Here is a 12,819-nt window from a genome sequence, read left to right as displayed (position 1 = left end):
GTTTCACCATATTGGTCTGGCTGGTCTTGAACTCCTGACCTCGTGATCTGCCCACCTCAGCCTCCCTAAGTGTTGGGACTACAGGCACGAGCCACTGCACCTGGCCACTCAAGATTTCTAACAGCCCATGTGCTGGATACTATTAGCATTCAAATTTCACAGATGAGGAAACTGCAACATAGCAAAGTTCAATGAGTTGCTCCAAGTCATAAAGCTATTATGCAGGTAAAGTAAATATTTGAACACAGCCATGATTTTAACCACTACAGAATTCTGTCTCTCTATTCCATTGGTATTGCTGTATCTATATCCCTAGTGTTGTTCTCTAGCACATCTCTTTTGCTCCCTCCTTTCCTTTCTGTCCTTGTCCTTTCTCTCTTCTCCCTTCCTTCCCTCCCTTCCTCCTTCCCTTTCTTTCTTCCATATATTTCATGTGTATTAATAAGATATACAGTATACAGTATATATGTGTATGTGTATACTGTATACCTATATATGTGTATTAATATATTTATAACTGGCAAATAATTCCTCTTAGGAAGAGGAAAATTCTGTATGTGTATATGGAGTTAGCTGGTAAGCCTGTGCTATACCCGGAAATGGAAATAACTGTTTTGCATAAGAAAAGGGAAGGGATCTTTAATTGCCTTTAATTATTTGACATCAAGAAAGAGGGGAAGATGAAAGAGGAGAGAGGAAGTTGGGGAAGCGAACCGGAACCAGTGAGACTGTGGTCTACCCAAATTCCATGATTTGATTACTACCTTAGATTCCCTCTGAAATGTTCAATAAAGTTTTTTAAAAAAGATGAAAGCAAATTGATTTCCAGTGGAAATGATGAAGGATCTGAAAACTAAGTATCCAATGTTCTGTGGGGCAGCAAACAAAAGGAACTGGAGCAGGCGCCAGAAAAAAACATTAAAAAACTAGTCTTCAAAACATAAAACAAGACTTTGAAGGTTGCTGGGAAGCTTTTGCTTTTCAAACACCAATAGAATAGAGTTTGGACCAACTTCAAGTACATCTCCAAGTACTGGGACCTTAACTAACATTTTCATTTCTTTCCTTTCCTCCCTACCTTCCTTCCTACTTTTTTTCTGTCATTTTTTCATGTTTTCCTTACTTCTTTCTTTTTTCCCTCTTTTCTTCCTTCTTTCTCTCTTGTTTTTCTCTTCTCTGCCTAGTTTAACAAATTTTTAGAAATACATAAAATATAATTAAAATTTTAAACACGTATTTAAAATAAAGTAGAAAAAACTCCCAAATAGAAAATAAGGCAGAGTGAGATGTATCCCCAGATACACTAGTTATAAAAGTATTTTCATACAGTTATGCTAGAACTATGCTATACATTTTAATGTGAGCTTCTTCTTGACAAAAGCAATAAAAGGAAATAAGTGTTTATAAAATTAATATTGAACATAGAATTGTGTATCATTTGGTGAAATGCATATATTTTGCTCTTATTACTTTTCTTAATAGTGACTTATGATTATAAAAAGGTGCAAAATTTTACTGTTTGCTTATGCAATATGGTAGAAACTCAATGCTTTTCCAGATATTTTGACATGTTGGCCAAGGTGACTAGCCTCTTACAGTTTGGAAAACAATTCCACTCCCATATGTATGTTAGCCCATCCCTGATCACAGGACCAGGAAGGGCAGATACTCTGTTGGAAAGCTCTTTAAGAATTTAAGACAGTTACATTGTTTAGCTTCCTTCTTCAGAATGTGTCACCACCATTTCATCTATTTTGAGTTTTTAGGATGCAGTGGACTGAAAGCCTAATTCTATGTTTAAATCTGTGTTTAAAATATTGGTGATTTTTTAAGCCATTTTCAGTTTTGGAATTCTTTACCAGAAAATAATTCTGTGGCAAAGCATTGGAGAGCAAATGTCGGCTTTCTTTACCGTGACCATCGAGGTTCTAATCTATAGCTAGAAATAAAAAAAAGATTGTTTTCTATATTTAGAGGACAAAGTAGTCACTGCACAGTGTAAAAATGCACTAAGAAATAAATCCCATATATATATATATATAAAATATATATATATATTTTTTACAAAGAAACAAAATTTAGAATCTCACATGAGCTTTCTGTAAAGCTATTACACTTGAGTGCTAGGTAATATTGCAACCACAGCACTTTTTGATGGTTTATGGGAATTCTCTACAATCTTAAATTCTTTCAACTTAAATTGCACTTCAAAGTTTCATTCATATCCAGTAAAAATGATGTAGTTTTCAACTGGGAATGAATTATTCATTAACGCAGATAATGGTGTTACTGTGGAATCAAGGAGCTATAACATTAGCATAAAGATTTCCCTGTCTTGCATTAATTGTTAAAATTGAAAACAAACACAAAAGATATTGAGTTGGAGATCTTTTTTGCTAAATAAAGTCTTTTATGGTAATCTTTATATCAGATTTTTAGTCATGGTTCCTGGGGGTTTATAAAGTATTTCATCTTGTTTATTAATGATAGTAGTGCAAAAACTATGTTTTTATGCAGACTTAACAATTGTTTAGGGTGGTAGTTTGAATTTTTTTTTTTTTGGTCTTACATAAATTCTTCAAATGACATACTTAAAAAAAAGTAATCTGTATATTTGTGTATCGTTTTGTTTTATTTTGTCCCTGAAAGATGTTGATTTGTAAGAGGCAGCTTATAAATGCTTTGATTGAAATTTATAAGAAACACAGCATCAAACAGTGATTTATTCAATAAAGATATCCTGATTGAAGCATACAAAATGCATCATTGATTTAAAATGTCATGATTTAATGCTTAATGTGCCAGATAAAACATTAGACTGTGTGAAAGATGGAGAAATAAATATAACATGATTTACACTTTTAAGGAAATCACAATTTATTTGGATATAAAAAGAGAGGCAAATTCCAGGGGAAGGATTAGCTTTCAAGCTTACTCACATGGATATTGGCAAGCCTCAGCAGGAGAGACAGAAAGAGAAAGAGGAGAGAGAGAACACTCCAGAGTGGGCTCCCAAGGAGAAAGTTATCTTCCTATCACTTAATATCAGAAGCAACAACTTAATATCGGAAGCAACATTTTATCATCATTACAGTATTATATTTTTTGAGAAGTGAGTCAATTAGTCCGGCCCACGCTCCTAGGGATGGGATTACACAAGTGTGAATACTTGGAGATAGGTCTCAATGGGGACCATTTTACAGGCTGCTTCTCACAGGCTTATATATTGTGTCAGCCCTTGCAAGTTAGAGTATAGCTATGTCAGATTTCCCCAGATCCCAAGAGAAAATAAAGAGAAGATAAATGTAACACAGTAAACATTTTTAAAAAACCAAATAATGAAACAAGCAAACAAAACAACCCTGTAGATGTGAAGCTTTTGGGAAAGTCCCATTCTTACTAGTTATTTACAATTCAACCCAAGAGAAGGATTTTTGAACCACTGATGGAATATGGTTAATCTTTGTGAACCAATATGATGCCAGATATTTTTAACTTAATAAAGCTGAGGAAAAAATGAAACTTTTATGTGAGGAATGCAAGCCCCTTTGAATTAATGACCCAGAAAGGAATTAGAACGAAATAGCAGCCGAGTCCCACATCTCCCCTTGAGCTAAATAAATACCTCTTGAAGCCACTATCATGCTATTCGGACTTTCAACTAACTGTTGCTAAGTAGCCACAAAATGCCGTGTGCTGGACAACATAACTTAAACTTGATAGTTCAGTCATGTATAGCCTATCACTAATCTGTGTTTCCATAAACCAATGGGTATTCATTCCTATGAGCAACTTTTGTAATCACTCCCTCTCCTGATTCATCCATTTTTTCTTTAAAAACTTGAGCCTCTCTTGTTCTCCAGAACACTTGCCTAGGCAACTTGGAAGTGTTTTCTCAGGCAGCTGTCCTTAATCCTGGTCTAAATAAGTTATATTAATTTTGCTTAATTTCTTCCTTTAGGGCAACCAAACAAACAGCAAAGAGAAAGGTAGTGGTCAGAGTGCCACACTGTTGGGTCATCAGCTAGTGATTCTTTCAAAAAAGAATCTTTTGAAGATTTTTCTTTGATCTTGAGATTCTGGACTTGTTTTTGTTGTGGAAATATGCTTCTCCTTATAAGAGAGGCATGTGATAAAATAGAAAGCACAGCACATTTGTATTTAGAAGACTTGACCTCTAAATCTGGTCCCACCTCTTACCAGCTGAGCTGCATGACCTTGGACAACTCACCATTTTTATGTCCAGTTTCCTCAAGTGTAAAATGGATAGAATAATCCAAAATCATTAATTGCTATGCATTGCATGCACCAAAAGCTATGGGATCGTAGAGAAAGGAGATGAGGATATTGACCACTAGTGAGGACTGTGGGATGAGTGTGGGGCTTGAGAGGAGTGGAAAAGGTTGTGGCCAGGTGGTGTGGATAATTAAATACAGAGCCATCTAGGTATTGGAGAACATGATTGATGCCCCTGCTGAGGCTGGGTAATCTAGGTTTATTGTGAAGCCAAAGAGAACAACTGTATAGCTTTTGGCAGTATTTTCAATGGTCTGGAAACAGGAATACTAATTGTAAATGGTGGGGTTTGCCTAGATTTAGGCTTGGCAAGAAAAGAGAACTGGAGACCAAGGAAGTATGATAATCCAGGGTGTTAATGAGTAGGAAAATGTGGTCTCTTGGGGTAAGCCTTTCCAATTGTTACATTTGAATAGAGAACTTTAAAGCTACTGGAGATGCAGCTCACAGAGGCCTCATATGTCCAAAAACATGGTCTGTGTGGCCAGACATCTGTTCTCTGTTCCCATTTATGGCTCTAACACATGGTAAATGATTTAGAATATACTGGTATAGACAATCTAAGAGGCTGAAAAAGCACTTGACTAGTTACAGGCAAAATTAGTAATTTTATTTTTTATGTATTATACATCTCTTCTCTGTGCCCTTCTCAGTTTCATTGAAGGCCCCATACCTTTTGCCCACACATAGGGTTCTTGTAAGTCTCAGGCTCTTTTTTTTTTTTTTTTTTTTTTTGCTTAGGAAAACACATGTGGTTAAAAAAACAAAGGCAGACCTTTAAAATGGAAGTTTATTACCCTTTTTGGGCATCACATTCTTATAAGGATTTTCAACAACAGCATGCCCATGGAGTCATGAATTACTCACGGCACTTAGGCAGGTAGCCTGTTTTGAGCAGAGGAGGCCCCAGCTCCTATTTTAAAACTGACAGTAATCATGGTCAGTTCAACACAAGCTCCAAAGTTGAGGTCCTTATCTATTTTCAATGTCTCCCTTTCTTTCTTCCAAGGATGCAGGCAGGAGCAAAGCTATTTTATCCATCAGTCACAACAGCATAGTGCTCACAGACTATAAGATTTTCAAGGGCCAATGAAAATATCTGAGGCTCTAGAAAAATATTTCACTTATAGCCAAAGAAGAAACAACTCCAAAATTACAATTTTAACTTTATGTCTGCCAAATGTCATATAATGACAACTTCATTAATTATTCATTTCAATGTTCACAAAACCATACATATGAAAATACTTTGTGGCTGACAGTTTTTTATAAGATAAATGTCAAAAACTATGTATAATGATTGTCAAAAAATCATACAAACATAAATTCAGTAACTTATTCATGACGTAAGCTTAAAATATTAATTTTCATTCATCCACACATTTATTAACTTAATGCAAATTATTATTTCACAAACAAGCACTTAATTTATATTAGGTCAGCAGTATTCAATCTAGATGCTGGTATCCTTAGAGAACAAAGAGACTTTGTGAGGAGGACACAGGTATAAGTAGTTTGATGTAGATTAATTTTCAGATGTTCAACTTTCATGTGTACTCATTACTGATATTGATCAATCTAAAAACAAGCCTGCTCCTCTGCTTCCATTTTCTCACTGCCTCGTCTCCAATCATTTTTCTTTCCATTGCAGATTAAAGGCATGCACCTGGAGAGTGTGCATGCGTATGCACAAAGACACACACACACCACACACACACACACAGTAGTCCAAACCTTCCCCTAGATATGAAGGAACTAAAGGGCCATTATAACAGAATAAAAGTAGGAACGATTCGTATTTCATCAAGAATAATTTCTGATACGAGATCATTGAATGATTTGTGGGGGTATATAACTGGGAAAGAGTTAAAAGAAGTCAATTATATCACTGTAAGAACACCTCTCCCATTTCTGTCTCATTATTTAGGCAAACGAGTTTTCTCAGTTGTTCATACCAGTAACAATCAAAAGCAAGAATGAAATTGATACAGAAACCTGTCTTCTAGCGAAAATTGATAAATTGAAAAGGAGAAGCTCTACCCATATAAGTAACAGATTGATTTATAACAAAATTGTATTTAGTAATTATTTTCCATAGTGTATAATATACTTATTTTTGATAAATTTTGTGTCAATAATGATCATAATGATAATCCCTCAGATGTTTTCCAAAGCTTAAAAGCCTCACAATGATAGGATTTTTTAAATACAAAATTTAATGTTTATCGTTCCGTGAATATATACATATATGTATATATGTATGCATGTACACACATATACAAATGTATATATATGTATGCATGTACACACATATACAAATGTATATTTTTGTCTTTTATTGTAAAAAATATGCTGTGATTAAAATATTTTTATGACAAAATATATTAGCATAACATAATGTGAAGGAAGAGAATAGAAACATTAGTTCATGGAAAAAGAGTGCCAGTTTTAAAATTTCTGATGCTAAACCAGAGCTTCCTCAAATATTTCTCAAATGTAGGTGGTGACTATCAAAGCACTATGGTATTTACAGACCTTTGGAAACATTTAGGAGAATGATGTGACTATTTTTTTTAAATGTCAAGATTCACAGCATGGCAGAAATGACAATCGCTTGCAATAATGTAAAATTATGATGCTAAATTACAGATTAAATATAATCTATAAATATAATCTTAAGTAGAATATAATCTTAATAATATAAGCAAGCAAGGTACAATGTTTTTCAAAGCATTTTTTAGAAAGAATTCAAGAAATGTTTACAGTTCACCGCGTTGGGCACTGTGCTTATGATAAATTTCCATGTTTTTCCAGCCTATCAGAATTCCTGTAAATTATTTCTATGGCTCACTCATATGCTCAGAAGTTGCCTAGATAAAAGAAGGAAAGACACAAAGTAGATCTGAGGCTTTTTTTTTTTTTAATCAGATATGGAAATACAAGTGGTGAGACAGTTAAAATTTATAACAACAACAAAAGATCATTTTGTAGAATTTGTGAGTATAGGTTATTTTTCCTCCTGGTAATTTTTGTGGGCCATGTTCTATTTTTGTTATTAAATTTGAAATTGTTACTCTATTAGCTTAAAACATACTATTAATGAAGGTAGTCAGTATTCTTCTGTTCTACCTCAGGACAATGTTTCATTTATTGAATTAAATTACACTAATTGAATTAAATAACCCTGATGAGTCTGTAATATCTAGCTATACCCCCAAGGTAGTGGGAGTGGGAGACGGCAATGGCTTAAGGGGGGAAGGATTATGAAGAAGAATAAAATGTTATCTTGCCTGGAGAATTTATATTTTGTTTTCTTTTTCTTTAGTTTTCTATCTATAGAATTAAAATGACATCTCCCTGCTTAAAACCTCTCACTTTCCCTTTGTTCATCAGGAGAATGGAAAAAAAACTGAAGTCATGATGAACGTACAATGTTTTTCTGTTTCTCTGTTTTTGTGTGGATTGTGTCATTACCCTGAGTGCTGTTTCTCCATTTATTTACCCAATTATTATTACACACTGAAGCCATCCCTGATATGGTAAGGAAAAATTAGTCAATATTTGTACACCTATCTTTATTCAGACTGGATTCCCTGGAAACAGACTCCGATAATGAGCTGCTTGCTCTGGGAAGCCATATCTGTTAAAGTAAGGCAGGAGAAGCTGATTCTCAATGCAGTTGCAAGCAACGCCTTATCCTGTCCTACCAGAAATTCTGAGCTGGAATGGCCTTTCAGACTTCTCCCAAGTTAAGGCAAGACAACTAGCTATTGTATCCTTGTATTACACAGTCATCAGCCCAGGCCATAAGCTTAGAGGATACATAACCTTGTACAATGCAATTCAATGCGGCTGAAGCCAAAACCCAGTGAGACACTGCTGAAAGCACCCTTCGGTAGCCAAGATCTACAGCAGTTAGTGTACCGCGTATTGGCTGGAAGAAGGGATCTTGATGAGGCACCACAGTATATATTGCAGGCCTCAGAAGTAAACTGAATTCACTCATGTACATCATATTTAATACCTGCTATATGCAAGGCACTCTTTCAAGGTCTGTGGAGACATTGTTAACAAAAACAGCCACTATCTCTGCCTTTATAGAGCATATGTTCTTGTAGGGGAGGTACATCTCCAGTGATAAACATAATAAAGAGGGAAAGTATATAGAAGGTGATAACACGCTATGGCAAGAAGAAAAGATGGACCGGGGCTGGGGGTTTAAGACAGGTTGGCCATATTTCATCATTTTATTTTCACGTCTCCTTTCAAAATTTAAGTTTCTTGAAGGCAATCTTTCTAACTCCCACGCCTAGAATGAAGTCAGGGTTCAACTTGTAATGGAGTACAGTACATTTTTCTCATCGCTTTTTGTTCCCTTCTCCTTGATGATCTTAATTGCCACCCACACACCATGAGCAGAGCTGGTTTGTATTAAGAAAGAGTGGTTGATTTTGAAAGACTGCATAAAACACCACTCCCTACACAAATAGACCAAAAGCATCCAGGGGGCCAAGTGCTTAAAATTTCATTCTGGAGCTCACCCCATTGTCAATTAGTCAGCATTGTCATCTCCCTACTCCAAAAGGAAAGGATCCCTTGGCGGGCTACTCTGCCGAGTCGCTGGGTGGATATGTTTTTGAGAGTTGAAAGTATGTGCAATTCAAACTTCTTAAGGGCTGACTTGGTGCAGAGGTCCTCACTACTATTAAACAAGAAAGAGAAAACACAGTGTTGTGGGAAGTAGATAGAACTTGAAAATGTTTGTGTTCCTGGGACGTGAAGGTGTGACTCGACTGGCTGGGAATTCAACTGGTCAACAGACCCTCACACACTTCCCCTGGGGTATCTAATTAAGAATTCCTTCCAACATGACTTCAGAAAAGAAACTGGTCAACCCTGAAATTTTAGATGAGGCAAGTGCTATGTTCTGGGAATAACAGAATGCTTTTGATAAAGGGTATTAAAATGATGCCTAGTGTTTCTTTCTTGTTCTTCTATGGAACAATAAATAAGGCTATAGAAAGGAGTGGGAAACTTTGCTCTTTCAAAAGTCACTGGCTACCAGAAAGAAAGAAGAAAACTGGCATACACATCTGTCAAAGTTGACTCCATAGCATTTTGTTTACAGAGAAAATAAAAACTATGTGTCTTAAAATGATTGCAAGAAATTGTAATTGAATCCTATAATTATTGCATACAATAAAACTAAAATATATTTTAGTCTTACAAGATAAAATATAAAACTGAAATATAATTTAGTTTTAAGTTATCACCATTAAAGGAAGTAAGAGAAGAGGAAAAGAGAAATGGAAAGAAAATAGAGATTCAGGAGAAGAGAATAAAAACAATCTTTAATAGAAGAGAGAAAGAAAGAAGACAGAGAGAGAAAGCAGTGGGTCAGATGTGAAGAGAATGCTAGTAATATGAAGGGCAAAGAGACGGACAAGAAGAAAAAAACCTTAGGGACTGGAAACAGGATGACTGGTAGAAAGGTTAAGAGAAGAAAAAGAAACAACTTGAACAAATAATGCATGTTACAGGTGTATTAACACCTCTTGCCCCGTATCTGGTGCACAGTTGGTTTATGAGTATCAAGGAAGTCGTCACTGCTGTAACTATTCTTCTGGCATGTCCCAATATCTGGAATAGTTAATGGAACACCGGGAAATACACTTGCTATCATTTTCAAGTTGAAATATTATTATGGAATAAAGTTTTGTTTTCTTATGGAATTCAATATATTTTACACTTGCGTAAAGAAAACGTACTTTACAATTCCAACAGTTTATTACCAATTGGCCAAAATTTTTTAATCTCCATGAGATTAAAATTGTCTCATTCCAAAATACTTGCAAGCAGCATTGTATTTTATTTTGTTTTTATTTATTTCTTCATTTGAGACGGAGTCTCGCTCTGTCGCCCAGTCTGCAGTGTAGCCGCGTGATCTCGGTTCACTGTAACCTCTGCCTCCCAGGTTCAAGCAATTCTCCTGCCTCAGCCTCCCAAGTAGCTGGGACTACAGGCGCATGCCAATAGGTCCGGATAATTTTTTGTATTTTTAGTAGAATGGGGTTTCACCATGTTAACTAGGATAGTCTCAATCTCCTGGACTCCAGTGATCCGCCCGCCTGTGCTTCCTAAAGTGTTGGGATTACAGGCATGAACACCGCGTCTGGCCACAAGCAGCCTTTTAAAACCAGCTTTTACTTTATTGATTTTTACATTTTATCACTTTTCAAATTAAATTTTCTTTTAATCTAATTGAGACCAAGGCGATGAAAAATATGGCATAAAATGTTTAGTTTTAATCTTTTAATTTTTGAGACGGAGTCTCGCTCTGTCGCCCAGGCTGGAGTGCAGTGGCGGGATCTCAGCTCACTGCAAGCTCCGCCTCCCGGGTTCACGCCATTCTCCTGCCTCAGCCTCCGGAGTAGCTGGGACTACAAGCGCCCGCCACCTCGCCCAGCTAGTTTTTTCTGTATTTTCAGTAGAGACGGGGTTTCACCGTGTTAGCCAGGATGGTCTTGATCTCCTGACCTCGTGATCTGCCCGCCTCGGCCTCTCAAAGAATTTTTAAATTTTATATGTATAAATTTATAAGGTACAAGTGTAATTTTGCTACATGTTATTTTGCATAGTGACGAAGTCAGGGCTTTTAGTGTATCCACCACCAAAATAATGTACATCATACCCATTAAGTAATTTCTCATCATTCACCTCCCTTTTGCCCTTCAGAGTCTCCACTGTCTATCATTCCACTCTCTATGTGCATGTGTACACATTATTTAGCTCCCAATTATAAATAAGAACCTGTGGTATTTATCTTTCTGTGTCTGAGCTGTTTCACTTAAGATAATGGCCTCCAGTTCCAACAATGTTGCTGCAAAAGACAAGATTTAATTCTTTTTTATGGCTAAACACTATTCCATTGTGTGCATAAACTACATTTTCTTTATCCAATTACCCATTAATGTACACTTAGGTTGAATCAATATCTTTGCTATTGTGAATAACATGTTGTTATGATAAACATATGAGCGTAGATGTTTTTGATATAATGATTTTTTTTCCTTTGGGTAGATACCCAGTTGTGGGATTGCTGGATCTAATAATGGTCATTCTATTTTTAGTTGTTTAAGAAATTGAATGCATGTTCTTTGTTGTGGGTTTTTCACATCTTCCTTCTTTTTTCATAATTATTTACTACCAGTCTCTTTATCTTTTGATTTCCTGCTTATCTAGCTAAATTTTTTAAAAATAGAAAACACTCACGGTGCTAACTAGGAAAATCTGGGCTATTATCAGTGCCATGCTGGGTTGTAATGGTGGCCATCAGAATGAGAGAACTTGCAGCTTTATTATCCTCTACCCTGTTCTGCTCTTAGATAAGGACTTCCCGAAGTGGCAAGAAAAATTGAAGAATTAACCAAAACCATAGAAGATGTAAGAGAGGGAAAACATGCCTTTATAAAGAGAAGTCACAATAATCAATAACAAGAATTAAAAAGGAAATATCATTACAAATGTTATAGCATTAGAAAGAAAGTGACAGAAACAACTTTATGCCAATATAATTTTCAAATAATTGAAATCAAAATTTAACTTACCAAAACTGGCAATAAAAAAATACAGAAAATATGAATAAACAATGTTGTAACTAGTAAAGAAATCAAATTTGTGATGAAAAACCTTCCTATAAGGAAAAATCTTGTTTCGGCTAGCTCTACTGAGGAATTATTTCAGTCATTTAAGGTAGAAATAATGCCAAACTTACAATAACTCTATGTTTTATGAGGCCAGAATGATCTTCATGTCAAAACTTCTCAAGGATAATATAAGAAAGGAAATTTACAGGCTAAACTCATTATTGGACTGAAGTAAATAAAAATATTTTATCCCCAAATATATTTCTTTGACATATTTTGAGATGGCTGCCAGAGGGACAGCAAAGAGAAGTGGCCCTGTAAAGCTGTCTTTCGGGGCAGAAGAGATTTGCATCTATAGAGAATCTGCCTTGATGCAGCCAGTTCTTTCCTTGTCTGAATCTAGGAAATATTAACAGATTCTGACACCTTTAAAGGTTTAAAGAGAAATATTTGCCATCTATTCTCTCTGATGCCTACTCCCTGGGAGGTTTCATGTGCATAACAAGACCACCTTTGCTAACCAAGTCTCCTCCTCTCTCCTTCCCATAACCTGTCTTGCCACTAAAACCCCATTTACCACCCCAACCTGTTTGCTGCCATGCTCTGAGCCTGCATTCTTTCTGTAACTTAAAGATGATATATAAAAATCTGTACCTCATTGCGGGGTTGCTTTTGGTCTTTATTCTAAAGGCTCCTGTGTCCCATAAAACTGGGACCATATGAATTTGTATTCCTTTTCTCCTATTCATCTGCCTTTTGAGAGTTAATTTTTCAGCAAACCTTCCAAGGGCAAAGGAGAGACTTTCCCTTCACCTCTACAGGACATAGATATGAAAATCGCTTTTAAAAAATCAAACTGAATCTAGCAATTACCAAA

General features: G+C 35.7%; 1 long non-coding RNA gene across 1 annotated transcript in view; it reads left to right on the top strand.

The window, feature by feature from the left end:
* Nucleotides 1-12,819, top strand: part of LOC105490898 (uncharacterized) — a 78,944-nt gene that overhangs the window by 32,174 nt on the left and 33,951 nt on the right. Inside the window, exons 3-5 of the long non-coding RNA XR_011606076.1 lie at nucleotides 6,224-6,344; nucleotides 7,225-7,292; nucleotides 7,690-7,835. This is a non-coding gene — a long non-coding RNA (uncharacterized lncRNA). The remainder of the gene's footprint in view (nucleotides 1-6,223; nucleotides 6,345-7,224; nucleotides 7,293-7,689; nucleotides 7,836-12,819) is intronic.

This window comes from Macaca nemestrina, chromosome 7 (genome assembly GCF_043159975.1).
Source record: "Macaca nemestrina isolate mMacNem1 chromosome 7, mMacNem.hap1, whole genome shotgun sequence".
Taxonomy (NCBI): Eukaryota; Metazoa; Chordata; class Mammalia; order Primates; family Cercopithecidae; genus Macaca; species Macaca nemestrina.
Note: the sequence above shows the minus strand (reverse complement) of the source record. Positions and strands in the feature narration are given on the sequence as shown.